The 17,367-nt window shown below is 39.9% G+C and overlaps 1 long non-coding RNA gene across 2 annotated transcripts; it reads right to left on the reverse strand.

Moving 5' to 3' along the window:
• Positions 1–427: 427 nt before the first annotated feature.
• Positions 428–16,475, reverse strand: LOC147574501 (uncharacterized). Of its 2 annotated transcripts, none has more exons than XR_015243739.1 (3): positions 16,367–16,475; positions 9,374–9,451; positions 428–536 (listed from the first exon to the last, which is right to left on the reverse strand). It is a non-coding gene; the product is annotated as an uncharacterized LOC147574501 (long non-coding RNA). The 2 variants fall into 2 exon arrangements; XR_015243740.1 differs by lacking the exon at positions 428–536 and adding an exon at positions 7,332–8,090.
• Between the last annotated feature and the right edge of the window lie 892 nt (positions 16,476–17,367).

The following is a 17,367-nucleotide window of genomic DNA, read 5'->3' on the forward strand; positions in this document are numbered from 1 at the left end:
TAAAAGCATTTGCTAAAGGATTATCGAATTGAATTTTTTAATTAAAAAAAAATAACCTAAGTTATTCTGGCCTCCAAGCTTGAACCCAGCAGCTCTGAAAATGAGCAAGAAGAATGCTTCTGGCAGAATAAGAGCTAAAAATACCTTCTCATTAAAGTAGTGCTCAGAAATACCAGTGAGCTCTGGGAAGAGAAATTTCTTCAGGTCCTCTGGCTATATACAGCCCAGGGCTGAGGTCTAACTGTAGGAAACAGTGCCCTGTCCAGGGCGCTGCCCTTGCCCGTGCTGGAAAACGTCAAGGTGTGGTGGAATGCCTTCTGCTCTGGGATTCGGGAGACCGAGGGTCCAGTGCGGATCCTGCCAGACACTAACTCGGTGACCTCCAGAAATCTTAATCTCTCTGGAGTTCCAAACGCCTCACCTGTAAAATGCTGGGGAAGGATCTTGGGCAAACTCTCAGCGTTCCTCCAGCTGTAACATTCTATGACTTTAGGTGCAATTATGTGAGTCCTGGAAGCAGTGTTCATCCACGCAGCCTTTTTGGAAAAGGGGGAAGGAAAAAGGAAAAGAAAAACACTTCCATAAAAGTATTTATAGCACCGCCAGTGACTATGAATCACGGCATAATTAATTCTCTTTTATAAAGTTGCCTTGTTCCCTAACTTAGTGCAGTAATTCCCAAGCCCTGTTCAACAGCAGCTCCATTGACAGATATGGCATTTTCCTCGTCACTTTGCACTGAATAAGTTCAAAGCATCCAGACTAATCTCTGAGTTTCTGCCAGTTCTAAGTTTCTGTAACGGCATGATGCTAATCACATGTGACTGACTGACAGACCCAGTTGCCGAAGGATGTTAAGATGAATGTGATCTTTTTTGACTTTCATAAAGCTTCGGATTCATTTCCTCACATCAGTTTTGTCTGTCAAGTTTTAATATTAAGTGCTTTACAATTTAATTATGATTGGCCTAGAAAAATTAGCCATAGGCTGGTTTGAAATAGCTGGGTGCTGATCCTTGTAGTTACTGTAGATAACAAAATTCCCTCTTGTGCAAATGTATTCAGCCCTCCATTTCTTCGATATGATTCTTTCTGGCACCGCTTTCTGATAACTTGGCTTCTTTCTAACACCTTCCAGAACAATATTTCCTCATAAGACATGTCTCTTGAGTCTCACATTCCACTCTAGGATTCTTAAAATGGAGTTTAGGAAGCTGTTTGCAGGTATTCATGCCAGAGGGCTTGGTATCCTGTTGATCTTTAATATTTTGCAGATTCTGTTTTTATTTACTACACATCCACTTCCAACTTGGAGTTGAGAAACCATTGTTTCAGTCTCTTCCCCCTGAATTAGGGAATTGAGGGATTAGTACGAAGCTCACAGTAGCTGATATTATGTTGACAAATTCTACTGAAGGACCAAAGGAGAAAAATGGTATGTCTGTGCAATATAAATGCATGTGTAGTCACTCTTCCAGTTGGGTCTTATGTCATATTTGACTTTTGATGGAACCCATGTGGATAAAAGGTAGCTCACCCATAGGTGAGATTTCCTCTTTGACCTCAAGCAAGGAGGTAACCTATGTGGTATTGATTCCCTCACATGTAGAATAAAGTACTTGGACTGGCTGACTTCTGAGGTTTTTAAAAAAACTGTGCAATGAAAAGATCCAGGGAACAATCTGGATCAATCCATTTTATCACTGCCCCAGCTGGTTCATATCTAAAACAATGGATAATTATGGGTCATTTTGAAGTGTTTTGTTTTGTTTTGTTTTGTTTTGCCATAATTTTGAAGGATAAGTCTTCGGTGTATCCTGTCAGGGTAACACTGTCACTGTATAAAAGATGTGGCCACCAGGGTGGTGAATTTATCTGATAGAAATGGCACCATACTTTCATCACTAGAGGTAGTCGTAGAAATTTACATGCCGCACTAAAAGCCTAAACATTTGGGAATCACTCAGAATATGATCAGTCTGCCATAAATGCTCCCAAGAAGGATAGTAGCAAGCCAGACAGGAAATGTAATTTTTGGCAGAAATAACCACTTTTCTGAAAGCCGGGTCCTCAATATCCACTTGACCCCAAATTGAACAGATTTAAAAATACCCAGGGATTTCCAGCTCTGTCTGTTGTTTCATTGCCTTTAGCCAATACTTAGCCCTCAACACAGCCTTTTAGAGTTGTGTCTTTCAATCATAGTTTCAATTTGTAAGCAGATAGAGATACAGCTACAGAAAATGACTGAGGCACTTTTTCTTGTTTGTTGTCGTTGCTGTTGTTGTTTTGTTGTTCTGTTTTGCTTTTCAGGTTTTTTTGTTTGTTGTTGTTGTTGTTGTTGTTGTTGTTTTTTAAGTAGGTTTCACAGCCAGTGTGGAGCCCAACACGGAGCTTGAACTCACGATCCTGAGAGCAAGACCTGAACTGAGATCGAATCAGATGCTTAATCAATGAGCCACCCAGTCACCCCCTCTTTCTTGTTTAATGATACTCTATTATGTGAGAGAAAGTATCTTTTTTTTCTTTTTACTTTACATCTAATAAAGTACATCTTACACATTTATGAAGAAACTTTGAGGGGCGCCTGGGTGGCTCAGTCGGTTAAGCATCCGACTTCAGTTCGGGTCACGATCTCTCGGTTTGTGAGTTCGAGCCCCACTCTGTGCTGACAGCTCGGAGCCTGGAGCCCGCTTCGGATTCTGTGTCTCCTCCTCTCTCTGCCCCTCCCATCCTCATGCTCTGTCTCTCTCTGTCTCTCAATAGTGAATAAACGTTAAAAAAAAATAAAAAAAAAAAAGGAACTTTGAGACTCCACATAAGACAGCAATTTAAAACTGGCAATCCCCTGAGTTATGTGCAGCCTCACTTGTACCTCAGGTTGGTATGTCCTCATCGGCAGCAGATCTGATTTCATAATGTAGCTCAGAGTATACGATCTTAGAATGTTAGGGGAAGGGGCGAGAGACGCCCAGATATCTACATAGAATTGCAAAGCAGCTGTACTGTCCGGTGAGGCAGCCCAGAGATCCTGCGCCCTGTCACGGTCACTGTATGACCGAAGAGGGCTGCCAGGTCTCAGTACAGCCCAAGCAACTTTCTTTTCAGAGCTAAGTATTTTATTCTTTCCTAGGCTGCTAAACATCAATGGACAGTCATGCTGATTTCTCACCACGTGACTTCTGTCTCATGACATCTTTACCTGCTGAGATGAGAAATCTGTCAGGGTGAAGCTACGTGTTCGACATAGCACTTTTTGATTTCTGCTCACTACAGAAATGAACCTCACATAAGACTTGTGGAATAAGAGAAACACTAACTTGAGGTTCGTTTTGCCTAATGGGCTAGCTAATTCCAACTTTTAGTCTTGTGAGGTTGCCCTGATGTAGAGGAGTTTTTATCATTATTTACCTAGGGCGTGTTGTTTGGTTCCAGTTGTCTTTCCTGTAACATAGGCGTTGTCTACCTGGAGTTGGAGAAACTAAGAACAATGGCATAGAAAGGAGAACTAGGGGTATGGTTCCTGGTCTCAAAAGACGAAGCAAAAGCTCTGCGAATTTTGAAACTAAACAAGTCAAACCCAACCACCTCTCCCTTTGCAGGGCAGACACACGTGATCGGAAGCAGAATAGGAATTGTTCTTACCTTGTGTGTCACCATTGCTATGAAAATAGAATTTGCTTCCTTTATATCCTGTTGTTCTTTAAAATAAAGTTTTGATACGAGTAGGTCTGTTTCTAACTCTGTTCATGTCACAACACTTGAAATGGTTCTTGCTTTCAGTGGGTTCCCCTTTATCAGCTCAGGGTCTCATTGTGCGGCATTTTCCATAGGAAAACAATTGCTTGTTTGCAATGTAGCAAAATGGCTTCCTTGCAGACACCCAGGACACAAGGTTATAGAACTTCCCATTTTTTTTTTTAATTTTTGTTTTTTCAACATTTATTTATTTTTGCGACAGAGAGAGACAGAGCATGAACGGGGGAGGGGCAGAGAGAGAGGGAGACACAGAATCGGAAACAGGCTCCAGGCTCCGAGCCATCAGCCCAGAGCCCGACGCGGGGCTTGGACTCACGGACCGCGAGATGGTGACCTGAGCTGAAGTCGGACGCTTAACCGACTGCGCCACCCAGGCGCCCCGGAACTTCCCATTTTTTAACCGGCAGATGACTGCCCAGCTGAGTAATGAAATCGTGGTAGGAAGAGAGTGGCTAAGCGTTTTGTGGTCCAGACTCTCTTGGAGCGATTAAAACCTTCTTTGTATTAAAGATTCTATGAAGAAAAACCGTTGAGTGCTCTGTTCTAGGAGAAAGACTGTGACCTTACATAATACGTATCTTTGAATTCTAGGTTGTCCACTGGTAGCCTGTACCAACGTGGACAACTATATAGTTTTGTAAAGTTTAAATATCTGTCCCAATACTCTCACTCCAGAATTCCTCATTAATTGAAGTTGGCAATAATTATGACATACGTTTGTATGGTGATGTGCCCAGTGAATTTTTATCCATGACATGTATTTGTATAGTGACGTACCCAGACTGGAATTTTTATCTCAGGTAACCGTTGTGTTTGGAATTTATTCAGATTTCTGCCTTCAGTTAGGGATGGTACCTGTTGATCTGAGAGATTCCCTAGAGAGGTGCCTAAGATTCACCCAGGTATCCTTCTACTGTTCTTCACGAGGAAAGCAATTGCATTTTCATGAAACTGGGGTCTGAGCTCTCTGGGGACTTGACCTTTTCATAACCATAGGTGTAATGAAATCCTGAGGGCTGGGTAGAGCTATGTGGAAATGTGTGTGAGAAAAACAAAACATTGCTTTGGCAGCAAAAGGAAGGATTGAGGATTTAGCTTCTCCCTGAAATTCCCATATGGTGAAAGTAGCTAGGTTGGCCCAAGATGGATGGCCTTGATTAATGCTTCATGTCAAGGAAGGCTGAAGTGGCTCTGAATTTGTGCCACGTACAACTCAGGCAGTTTCATGAGAAAGGTGTCTATGACTGAGTGTTGCCCCCAGTGAACTGAGTACCAGCTGATCCTGGTTCATGGTCTAATAGAGCTGGTCTTTATGGATTCTCCAAAAACTGCAAAATTCCATTTCTATGTTAAAAAAAAAAAAAAAAACATTCTGTCTTAGTAAAGGAGACTATTACTTATAAATCTTACTGTCTGTCAGAGTGTTCTCAGCTCCTGACCATTTGTAATCAGCTTCTAGCTCATTTGGAGTGGGATGAGAATTTGAGAGGTTTCTTAATTCTGGTGTGGGAAATGGAAAGAATTCAACTCTTGGTGGTCAAAAAAAAAAAAAAAACAAAAAGAAAAAACCAAAAACCAAAACAAAACAAAACAAAAAAACTGGGGAATGATTCTTTTCATATCACTGAGAAAAACACTGGCCTGTTCTTTGGCCTTTGGTTTCATAAAGAAGCTTGTTAAGGATCCAAACAACATCAGAGCCTCAATTCCCTTGGCCTCCTGTTTTACTTTATTCTCACTATTTTCAAATGAAAGGAGTTGGTGTTTGAAGGAAGTATCCGTAGATAAAGTGTTCTTTTCTCTCTCTCCGAGTTCACCTCTGGCCCCGTTCACTCTCTTATGTTATCCAGGAGACATAGTTATGCAAGTACCAGATTTTCATATATTTATCAACCAGGAGGACCCCACCAGGCAGAGGCTCTCCCTTAATTCTTCACTGCTGTCCTCCATTTTTTTTTTCTCCAGGATGCTGACATCTTGGTGAAATCTTGACCTACTCCCAGATAAATAAGATGTACAGATGTGGAAGGATAAAAGTCTCTTAGCGTGCATGGTTCATTTGGGGATGGTATTCACTGTTCCCCATATAACACTTATCAGATAGGGATAGCACTCGACACTTCTCACCACGCCTTTGTGTACATTATCTAAGTTGCTTCTTGGACAGCCTTCTGCAGTTGGCGGTATTATGCCCTTCTTATGGATTCATTATTCATTCTCCAAGTAGAATTGAGTTATGCTATGCTAGGTATTGAGGATACAGTTTTAAAGAAGCCATGTTCTTTGCCTTAACGGAGATGATAGGCCCGTGAAGGATAAAGATAAGTAAATGGGTAATGGTATATAGGGAAATAACTGCTAGAATAGGACTGTATGGGAAGGCATAAGAGAGAGAATGTTTTGAGACTGTGGTAGAGACCCTGTTGAGGTACACCACTTGGCCATTCCTATATCGGTGCCTGCCGGTCTGTCTTCCACCTGCCAGAACTTTCATCTGTTTAAGGAGGCTTTCTTTGGTCACTCAGGCTATTCATCCCTTGACCAATGACTGGTAAGCATTAGTATGCAAATATCCCAGGTCCTTTGCTCTTCAGATGGGTAATTCTAGGTACATGCTTCCTACTGCTTTCTATACTTCCCCAGCTGGATCAAGCTCCATAACCCACAGTGATAACTGTCTTGATAACACTCTGTTAGTGGCCCCTTGCCCTTGCATTTCACTTTGGCACTTTGTTTTTCCTGGGATCACATTCCAAATAAACTACTTGAAGTCTAAGCCATGTCTCAGAGTCAGCTTCCGGAAGAACCTAAACAAGAGGAAATGATCAATAAAGTATCTTTTAAAGGTAAAGAAAAAATATATATATGTTTCTATTTAGAATATAGTTTTCATTCTTTAATCTGTTCATTTATTTCATAAAATTTGAGTACTGTTTGCGTACTTGGTGAGAGTTCCTGAATATCTGGGAGGAAGAAAATAGACATAATTTCTGATTTCAAGGGGCCATAGTCTAGTGGAAATAGGTCAATAAAAATAAACATATAGGAAGAATCTTTGAGAACACATATAGAGGATATACAGGAAAACATAGCAGTAGGACTAATTTTGAGAAAAATAAACACTTTGTTTTATCAGTGTGGACACTAATGCAAAGAGAAGAGAAAAGGTGACCCAACCCACCTGGCCAGGATCAGGCAGAGCAAGGACAGTGGTGCAGGTCTCTGTATTCTAATCCAGTATTCTTCCTACCATACCCCTTTGTCTCTTGCTCATTGAAATGACAGGAAAGGGTTAAACTACTTAAATTTTGTGACTATCAGTTATGTCCAGAAAGGTATGTGATCATGTGGTAACCACCAACTAGCTGTTTCAAATGGAGTTTAAGTTAGCTAGAGGAACAAATAGGTTAGAAAATGATTTCTTCCACTTTTTCTTTAACTCCCCTCATGGGCCAAACTCAGCACTCTGAAAAGGTTTTATTTATTTATTTATTTATTCATTCATTCATTCATTCATTCATTCATTCATTATTTTATTTATTTATTTATTCATTTATTTTTGAGAAAGAGAGTGAGCACAAGTTGGGGGGGATGGGCAGAGGGAGAGAGAGAGAGAGAAAGAGAGAGAGAGAGTCAATGCAGAGCCTGATGTGGGGCTCAATCCGACGATCCTGGGATCGTGACCTGAGCCAAAATCAAGAGTCGGACACTCGACCGACTGAGCCATCCAGGCGCCCCAAAACTCAGCACTCTTAACACCGGGCTCTTGAACAAATGTCATTTATGTAGCTGCGGTGGGTTGGGAAGGAACAAGTGGCTCCAAATGCTCTTTACATCCTTGTCTTCCACCCCTGATCTCAGAACAATCTCATCTTATAGTCCAGGCTTTCTCCCTTGAGCTGGATATGATATGTGATGGCAGCAGTGTAAGCAATGTATCCAGGATTGTGGCTTGGCAGCTCTTAATCCCACATCTTCGGTAGCTATTCACAAGGCAGAAGCCAAAAGGTTGATGTGGGTCCTAAATCGTCATCTGAATCATCATGATGCATCTGAAGGTGTCCAAAATGAAGTCCAGGGCTTTTTAGTGTTACTCTCCTCAAAAACAGAGCCTGCTCATATACTCTTCCAGCTGCCTTCATGTTTGCTGCAGCAATATTAGGTGATGGATTTGTCCATAGATCGAATTAATAGAAATAAGTTCTGATTCTTCCTAGTCCAACTGAAGCATTCTGGCAATTGCTTCTGGATATAAGATTGTGACTTTTGCTTTGTTATTAAGGTACCTGCAGTTCATAGAGAGGGACCATGTGCTCTCATTTCATGTTCTCCTAAATTAGAAAAATTTAGTGAATGCTTTATACACCTCCATCCCAACAAATATTCCTTGGGTTTCTAGCATTCTTTACATTTATCCCCTCCTCTAGGCCTCTAGCAATTCTGAACTCCATTAACCATAATTATAAATCTCCATTATAACTTGATGTATAGAGCAATTAGTATTCACGATCTGTAATCGCTCAAATGAATATTTATTTCAATACTTCAGCTGCAACATCTAAAAATGAAGGTAAATAATTTGACAGGGACCTCAAAAGCCTGGATTATTTTCTTTCAACTGGGAAGTATATGACTTCTTAAAATATCTCAGGCTCTTTTTTCATAGAACTTATATGAATGCCCCTATTGATTTTTTCATGAGACTGGAAAGGGAAAAGATTTGGATTACAAAATTCTTGGCTATTTTTAGAAAGCATTTAACAATCAAAAGATGTACTGAGAGATTTTTTTAAGAGAATGCTATGATGTTGTGAATGTGATCCCTAGTTAGTAACTAAGGTGTTCGTGTTAAAGTGCTGATCATCATCCAAGTAAAATCGTTGTCATCGTCATTGTTGTTGTCCAAGGAAAATAATATTTACTAGTTCTGGTCAGAGTTCTTAGTTAAAACAGAAATGAACAAACCAATTCTGGCTAATTTAAGGAGAAAATTATAGTTCAGTGGATCTGTAATATCTCTCAGGTTCAAGCTGGAGAACCAGGCTGAAGCAGAAGTCAAGGAAGGAAAGGTTCCTCCAAGATGTCCTCCCTGGACTTCAGGCTATCACTGTTCACCAGCTGACCTTTGTTATTGCTGCCATTGGTGCTTAACCCCTGGACATTGGCTAGTGCTTTGCTGAACTGCACTGTATCTGGACATTCACTGCTCTGCCGTTGGAATCCCCATATTACACTGAAAATTTTCTGACTTCCTACCTGCACTTCCTTCTGTTTTCTACTGAAGGTTCAAATGCAGGTCACAGACTCTGATTGGCTGAGCTAGGTAATATCTCCAGAGCTTAGCTTCCAAGAGACAAAGACAGGTTAGATTTGATGCTCCTTTTGTTTGATTGTCAAAAGTAGAATTCCCTCTCTCACCCATCATTTGGGTGACCATCATCCTGGTTGCTGGAATAGTCGTGATTTAAGCCTGTCTTTCAGATGTAATGATTAATAGTGTTCCCCTCATTCTAAAATGTATCCAGATTTGGATGATGTTATGCAATGCGTGTTTGAGTGTCCCCCCACCCCCATCCCCCACCTAAATTAATATGTTGAAATCTTAATCACCAACCTGATGGAATTGGGAGGCAGGGCCTTTGGGAGGTGATTAGGTCACGAGAGTAGAGTCCTCATGAAAGAGAATAGTGACCTTATATAAGAAAAAAAAAAAAAAAGAAAGACCTGTGAGACATCTTTTGTTTTCTTCCCCTATGTGAGAAGATAGCCCTTTATGAACCAGGACATGGATTCTTACTAGACACTGAATATGCCAGCGCCTTGATCTTGGACTTCCCAGCCTCCAGAACTGTGAGAAATTAACATTTGTTGTTTAAGCCACCCAGTCTATGGTATGTTGGGGATAACATCCCAAATGGACCAAGTCAGATGAAAACCGGCATGCTTGATCTACTTATTCTAGGATTTCCCCCCTGTTAAAGGGCGATTAGATACTAAGAAATCAGATTTTATACTCCTTGTGACTCACTGAGATAAGGAGTGCAACCAAGGTGCCTCTCCCCTTTTTGTCACAAAGAAATGGGGATGGAGACATATTTTTCAGTATCACTATCTTTCAAGGTACTTTCAAGTTTAATCCCTTTGAGAAGAGCAAAACATCAATTTGACTAAGTGGAAAAATTGGCTCTCTTCACAGTCCAGTAGTGCACCTCATTTGTAGGCACTTTTGTTACTGATGGGCCACAAAAGTAGAGAACATATGGACCACTAGCCTCCCATACAAACCCTTACATAATGAATGTATCACACATGTGTCTACTGTTAAGTAGCCTCATTGATTTGTGTGCGCAAGGCAAGTTTTTCATGGCTGACTACATTTTTATCTAGCTAGAAATAGTAGCTAGAGTGATTTATGGTATATACTGATGTGAGCTTAGTAGGATCAAAGGATAAAAGGAATCTTTCCCTCCAATCGATAACTGGGATGATGACCAAGATAAACCACTTACCAACACATCTTTAAGTGCCATCTCCTGCCCCTTTCCCTAGTTTTCTAGCCCTTTTCTCTGGGACATTCACTGACTTTTATCACCTGCTTGTCCTCCCTCTCTAGAGGACAAATTCCCTGACAGTCCAGGCAACTTATGTTGGGTACTTTTTGCAGTGGCAGACCATGACTCAATCATATTTGTTTCTCCAATTGCACTTGACATGGTGCTTTGCTTGTCATAGGCTCTCAAAAGTCGTAAATAAACATGAAAATTTTTTTTAAAAAAAACATGGGGCACTTGGGTGGCTCAGTTGGTTGAGTGTCCAGCTTCAGCTCAGGTCATGATCTCACGGCTTCTGGGTTTGAGCCCCACGTCGGGCTCTGTGCTGATAGCTCAGAGCCTGGAGCCTACTTTGGATTCTGTGTCTCCCTCTGTCTCTGCCTCTCCTCTGCTCAGGCTTGTGTGTGTCTCTCTCTCTGTCTCAAAAAAATAAATAAACATGAAAAAAAATTTAAAAATCGCTTATTCCACTAGAATTACAACTTCACAACATGCAGTGGCATACACATAAAAAAGGCTCAAAATGTGTGTGGAATGACTGAACATAATTCTGAGAAAATAGAACCGTTTGGAAATTATATACATTTCTGGATGTAGGGTCCTCAGGAGATTATAAGCTAAGTCCCACCAAGAAATAGATTTAGGAACCTTGGGAAATCTATTCATAGTTTGTGCTGCTAATATAATGCAATAAATGGGGAGGAGAACCATCTTCCTCCTAAAGAAACTTACTAGTTCCTTGGAAGTTACTATTCTGAGTTTATCCTGATGACATTATATCTTATGCATTTTGATTGTCAAAGACCACAAATCATGGTCATTATGACTTATCCTGGTATTTTAGTTCCCTGAGATGAATTTCTTCATCATCATGGAGAAGTAATAGACTGAAAATAGATGCCTCCACAAAGATCATAATAGGTGAGCTCTTTCAAAGGGGAAATTGCTTTTGCTCAAAGAAATGTTCTCACCATTTTACTGCTTTTGATTGTTCTTTCTCACCTTAGTTCACATAGGAAGACATTTTCTTTAATTACCGTAATCAAGTAGGCAGCTTATAGGAAGTGACTCAAAGGAAAAAGGTGTAGACTCCTGTGGGCTGATAACATAGAAGCTGGTGACCACACAGGAAGGCCTTCAACATGGAAAACACAATGTCAGTTTTGTGACAGGATCCCATGGCCAAGTAAAAGTCACTGTATTCCCTTATGTTTACATGAAGTCACTTTCAAGGTGGTGTTTCAATATGGATTACATGTGTGGAATTCACTTATATGTCATTATAGTGTATTGTGTAGTCTTGATGAAATGCACACTCTTGCTAGCTTTGAGTCTGAAGTGAAGAGGTGGGTATTTGTTCATTCACTGAACAAATATATATCGAGTGTCTACTATATGCAAGGCTTTGTGCTCAGGTCTAGAGATGCAGAATGGAAGAAAACAGTGCTCTTGTTCAGTGTTTGCCTATTAGGGTAACGTGGAGGGGCTGGGGTGGAAACAGATAATAAACAAGCGAACAAATAAACATATGATATAAAAATATAACACCAGGCCATTATAAATGCTTTTGAAAACCTGCAACAAGAAGACAAGCACCGCCAGTGAGGTCAGAGATTTTGACTTTTGGGTGATGGGCGTTGAGGAGGGCACCTGTTGGGATGAGCACTGGACGTTGTATGGAAACCAATTTGACAATAAATTTCATATTAAAAAAATAAATAAATGGGTGATCAGGAAAGTTGTCCTCAAGAGACATTCTGCGATCAGAGGGCCGATGTAGATTTAGTCAGAGAGAGGCCATGTGGATAAGTGAAAGCAGAGTTTTCTGGATAGAGAAGTCCCTGAACTTGCTGTCCGAAGGGATATCCTCTCCCCAGAGAAGGCAAGGGGCTCCGACAGTGAGGATGAGTGGTAGAAAATGAAGTAAGGTAGCAGCAGAGACCAGACCATGTGGCTCTGTTGGCTTTGATAAGACCCCTGGATTTCAGTCCAAATGTTTACAGTATGTAGATAAGCATGAGATCCCTGAGACACCAACTTCCATGCTGTAGCAACTGTCTCTTCTATTCTTCTTTCCTTGTCTCCTTTCCCTTTCCTTTTCAAATATATCATACTTGAAGTTTTATTTTATATCTGGTTTTTACATAGAAAGGAAAAGGACCCCTTTCCTGTTGAAAATACGTTTGTTGATAATATGACAGCTACTGCACCAAGAATATTTCTATCTGATATTTACAGTTACTTTCTGGGATCTTGCTCAGATTAATTAACTAGTCACAAGGTAGGAGAACTGGGATCCCAGGTTAGGGCTGTTTGGCCAAAAAGTCTCTGCCCCATCCTACTCTGCCCCACTGCCAACTGTGTGTTCCTTGGCTCAAGGATGAAGTGGATTCTTTTACCTGAAAATTCTTGGATGGACTTTACCTTATATTCCAAGCTATAGCAGAGACTCATGTCTTAAAGCCAATGTCTCACTCTTCAAGCTGTTCCCAGCCCTTGCTGTGCCGTCCTCACTTTCTTTGTTGACTGCCCCGGGGGGGTGGGGGAGGGCGGATATCTAAAATAAGTGTCTGGAATTGAACCTTCCAGGTTATGGTGACGATAACATCTATCCGAGAAAGTTAGTTTGGTCTCACAGCTCACATAATTCTCACTCACAAAGTTAGTTCTCACTCACAGGTGAGAGTGGTGTGGCCAAGAATGTGGCCTCCAATAAGGCAAAAATAAATGAACTGAACTATTTGGAATTTCAAGGTCTTTATAGCATGTCTGAGGTTCAAGACTAAATGAGTCATCCCTATTTCCTATATGCCTGCCAGTCCCCTTTTTATTTACATATTATGAGAGGAGAACAATATGCTGATATAAACAAAGGAATTGGCACGTTTGGTCTGGGACATGAAAATATTAAAGTCTCACCGTCTTTCTCTCTTGGTTTTTGGTCTCAAAACCTTCTGTTAACAGCTAAGGGGTTTTCACGAAAAGGCACATCTGCAAGAAATGTTTCTTCAATTGCACCTCTTAGAGATGTAATTTGTTTCATGTAAACGTTTCCCACAACATGACTGATTAGTATTGAATTGTTCATCTAAAGTGTCTTCTTAAGGACCCTCCTACCTGTGAAACTAAAAGATATATCTCAAAAGTGTGTGGCGTCCAGAATCCAGTCAAACAGGGTTTAAACCTTTGCTCCCTGACTTACTAGCAGTATTTTCTTGCCTGATTGAGCCATGTCTAAATTCTGTAATCTGTAAGTGGGTACAATCGGTCTCATCATGACACAGTGAGGTATATGTTATTCTGTGAGATCATGTATACTAAAGTAGTTGGAGTACATTGGAGACCTCACAACTAATAATAATTATATGATGTATAATTATGAGAGTTTAGAAATATAAATATATTGTATTTGTATTGTATAATATATAAATATATTATACTCTCATATAAGTCATTAAAAAGTTATAAGTATAGATATAAATATATTGTACTCTCATATAAATATGAGTATGAGTATAATAACTCTCATAATTATACAGGGAGGTATATATTATTCTGTGAGATGATATATATGAAAGTACCTTTTGCATTGGAAAGCCCACAAATAATAATAGTAGACAACACTGTAATGCTGTCTACATGTGACATGTATCGTTATTCTATAAAACCTGTGATTGTCCAAGGGATAATCACTTGGTGATTAAAAAAGAAACTCTAAAATTCTTGCTATTACCCCTTTATTATATTTTTATTTAAAAATTTGTAAATACTTATTTATTTCTGAGAGACAGAGAGAGACAGCATGAGTGGGGGAGGGACTGAGAAAGAGGGAGACCCAGAATCTGAAGCAGGCTGTAGGCTCTGAGCTGTCAGCACAGAGCCTGATGCGGGGCTTGAACTCAGGGACCACGAGATCATGACCTGAGCCCAAGTCGGGCACTTAACCACTGAGCCACCCAGGTGCCCCTTATTATACTTAAAAAGAAATATTTTCATTTCTGACATCAATTATGTGCTTGTCCTTAACACTGACCTAATTAAATAATTACAGAAAAGTCTTGCCAGGTACTACAGAAAAGTCTTGATATGAATTCAAGGTCAAACTGATATGTAGAAAAATTATTTTCTCCTGGAACTAGAATGAATCACTACTTCTTCTCACTCTTAATACAATTAAATATTGGTCATCTACGAATGGCTACCACATGAATATTCGTAGCTGACTAGATGATCAGAGCTTTAGGAAATCTAATTTCACAGAATACTGGGCATGTTGTTAGCTCTGAATCACTTAAAGATTCATTTGTATCCTTGTTAGCTATTATTTGACAGTGGGCCAAAATAATCTATAAAGTTTTATAATTATATTTAATTATATGTATATAATTATACGCATATAACTTATAATTGTATCTTATGTAACGTACTGTGTATACCAATAATTGCTTTGCAGACAGGGATGGATTTGGGGAAAGGGGATATGATTCTTGGAAGACACAGACACATTGCAAGTTGTCCGTTGCTTTTCCTCTGCATGTTGTCTACTTCTTATTGTACGTCGGCTGCTATAAAGCACCATATTTTCTCCAGTGTGTGTAGAGATAAGGCTGGGGATCGGAGGCGAGATGTGCAAGATGTGTACAAAACTTCTGTCAAAAATTTATTTTTTGCTGTTTATTTATTTTTGAGAAGGAGATAGAGGGCAAGTGGGGGAGGGAAAGAGAGAGAGGGAGACACAGAATCCAAAGTAGGTTCCAGGCTCTGAGCTTTCAGCACAGAGGCCGAGGTGGGGCTCAAACCCACGAACCCCGAGATTGTGACCTGAGCCGAGGTCAGACACTTAACCGACTGAGCCACCCAGATGCCCCATAAAACTGCTGTCTAATTGACAGTTGTCTGGGAACATGAAAGGCCTTAAATCATAGCACAGAGATCGGTTACATTGAAGGGATTTTGTATGTCTTCTAGTTAAATGTTCAGAATTTGGGATGTACTGTTCTCTTTTTCTCTCCCAATGATTTATTTTTAAATATTAAACACTGCCCATCTGGTCGAAGAGCTAACTTATTCAAGTTTTTTAAGAATAATTTATCTTCAACTGTCTCTCATTTAGTCATATAATCAGCCGACAAATCTTGATGCATTGCCTACTGTATAGACAGTATATGAGACCCTGTTCTACTTTGCAGACACAATTGTGAGTAAATTCAACATGTATGCTTCCTCCTGCCTTTTCTTCTACGTCATATTCATTGTGAGCGATTAAGAACATCCACACAGGGGGCGACACTTTGAAGTTCTGTGGCGAAAACAACGCGTGACCCCAAAGATAAAAAAACAAAACAAAACACGCAACAGTTTCCTTCCATCTTCCAGAAAAGAGTTCAAGTTCTCCCCCCTATTCTATTTTGTGAAGAGGAAACGGGAGTTTGAATAAATCTTAAGCCTTTTTTTTATTTCCTTCAAAATATGGATATTAAGTGAGAAAAACAAATACAGGACAAAAGCCACAACAATTAGCAACAAACAGAACCGGAGTCTTCTGGCTCAACCCGACGATGGTAACCTACAGGAGAGGCAACGATGCTGATTTTTCCATCCATCCTTTCTATTAATAGAAGAAACACAAAGAAGTGGCCATTGTCTGGCTTCCTTTTAGCAATTGTGAACACACATTGAAAGGGAATTGGAGAAGAGAATAATTATCTCCTTAGTTGATTCATGTAAACATGTTTTTTTTCCTAATTTTCATATTGACAAAACAAAAGGCATTCCCCCATAAAATTTGAAATTGTTACTAAATTATCTAGATGGTCTCTTCTATTCTGTTTTGCTGCTGGCGAATGTTTTCCTTAATGTCCCCAGTAATTGCTATGGCTGTGTTCCAAAGATAAATAGAAATAACGCGGGGCTCATGCATGCTTTTTAATAGCCATATTCTAAAAAGATCATGTTTTTTTTCCCCAAACAAGTTTCGCAGTGATGCTTTCTATTTTTAATTTGTACTTAACACTCGATTTCAGTTCTCACCATTCATGCGCTCTGTGTTTACTTACCTCACTTCAGACAAGTCTGTTTCCCTTTCTGTTTTATGGAAATCTTCACCATCTGTTCCCGATGCTATAATGGCCTTCCGTGAGGTTTAGGTTTACAGCAATACTGACTTATTTGAGGCGGGGTGGGGGTGGGGGGGGGGCGGGGGGCAAAGAAAGTAAAAAAAAAAAAAAAAAAAATGAACTGTGTTAGTTGCAACTTAATTAATGGAAAACTTTCAGGGCAGTGAAGCATTTTTATTATACACTGTAAAATGAAGCTTGAATTTCCTAAAAATGTATCTATTGCTTTATCTACTATTATTAAGTCCTTGTCTGTCTGCAGGGTGCTTGGTCTTTGAGAGTTTTCCACGGTCATGACTTGCATAAGTGAGGCCAGTGTGGAGAAAGAAGCCTTAAGCCCATGTTTACCTTAATAAGACACCAAATCAACTGAAACGGTGCACCAAGAAAATATATGAAGGGGTACTAAGCACGTGAAAAGATTCTTGATATCATTAGTCAGTGGGGAAATGCAAGTTTAAGCCATAGTGAGGTACTCTTTCACACCTATAAGATGGTGATAATAAAAATAAAAATTAAAATTAAAAAAAAAAACCAGACAAGAGTAAATATAGAGAATCAGGAAATCTCACACGTCACTGCTGGAAATGTAAAATGGTTCAGCCCTTTGGAAAAGAGTTTGACAGTTTCTTAAGAAGTTCAACATAACTTTCTCATAGAAGCTAGAATTTCCACTCCTAGGTTTCGACCCAATAGAAATGAGAACTTTCGGCCACACAAAAAGCATGTGCATGTATGTTCACAGCAACATTATTCACGACAGGCAAAAACTGGAAACCACTCAAATGTTCATTAACCAGTGAAAGAATAAATAGAATATGATGTTCCCATATCGTGGAATACAGTTTGGCGATAATAAGATAAAATACAGGCCACAATGTGGATGAACCTTGAAAGCATCATGCTAAGTGAAATAAGCCAGACATGAAAGACCACACGCG

This window comes from Puma concolor, chromosome E1, assembly GCF_028749965.1.
Source record: "Puma concolor isolate L17-30 chromosome E1, mPumCon1.1.hap2, whole genome shotgun sequence".
Taxonomy (NCBI): domain Eukaryota; kingdom Metazoa; phylum Chordata; class Mammalia; order Carnivora; family Felidae; genus Puma; species Puma concolor.